Source organism: Limulus polyphemus, unplaced genomic scaffold, assembly GCF_000517525.1.
Source record: "Limulus polyphemus unplaced genomic scaffold, Limulus_polyphemus-2.1.2 Scaffold2068, whole genome shotgun sequence".
Classification (NCBI taxonomy): Eukaryota; Metazoa; Arthropoda; class Merostomata; order Xiphosura; family Limulidae; genus Limulus; species Limulus polyphemus.
The window spans coordinates 76,137-77,259 of record NW_013667678.1 but is presented as its reverse complement, the minus strand read 5'-3'; positions in this window follow the sequence as shown (position 1 = coordinate 77,259).

The following is a 1,123-nucleotide window of genomic DNA, read 5'->3' as shown; positions in this document are numbered from 1 at the left end:
GGCCTTCCCATGGAGAAGACAACTTAGGAGACTTCCCTTTGGTCTTCCTGGGATTATACAACCACACCTTGTCTCCTGGTACTTCAGTAGATCTCTTATCATATCATAGCTTCATGGAATCAGCAGACGTTTTCAAGTCTGAACGCACCTGATGGTGAATATCATCCATCATTTCAGATAACACTTTCACGAACCGCCAAGATGACTGGGATGTCTTACTCCCTCCACTGTTGATGGCCTATAGAACAGCAGAGCATGAAACCACTGGATACACTCCAGCAAAGTTGATGTTTGGTCGGGAACTTCCGTTGCCAGTGGACCTCATAACAGGACACCCACCTTACGAAGTGTTGCCTGAAAATGTGCCAGAAGCTACTACAAAACTTTGCCAATTCCTGTCCCAGTGTCCAGTTGTACTTTTCTACCATCCCATCAGACTGTGGGGAAGTGGCGTTGTTCTGGTTTTTTATGCAGCATTCATGAAACACAGCAAGGCCCGGCATGGCCAGGTGGGTAGGACGCGCCCCCAATCCCACCAAACATGCTCGCCCTTTTAGCCGTGAGGGCGTTATAATGTGACGGTCAATTCCACTATTCGTTGGTAGCCCAAGAGTTGGCGGTGGGTGGTGATGACTAGCTGCCTTCCCTCTAGTCTTACACTGCTAAAGTAGGGGATGGTTGGCGTCAGGAAGGGCATCCGGCCGTAAAAACCCTGCCAACACCGAAAATAGCGACCCCGTATAGATACGGGAAAAAGCTACGGAAAAAGAAGATTCATGAAACACAGCTGATTCAAAGTTACGGCCTTGATCTGAATGCAGTTTATTTGGCATACCAAATCTGAAGAAGAAACCACTAATAGCCGAAGCTAAAGTTGTAGCTTCCTGATTTGGTATTGCATATGCCTTAGGCCATTTGGTGAAATAATCCATCACCACACAAATGTACCTGTTTCCAGCACGAGTTTGTGGCAAAGGACCAGCAATATCAACGGTTACTCTTTCCATTGGTGCACCAACTTGATATAACTTCATTGGAGCACGTCCCTTATGCTTGGGTCTTCTTTTAGCACAACATGTACTGCATGTCCTGCACCATTCTTCCACACCTTGCCTCATACCTA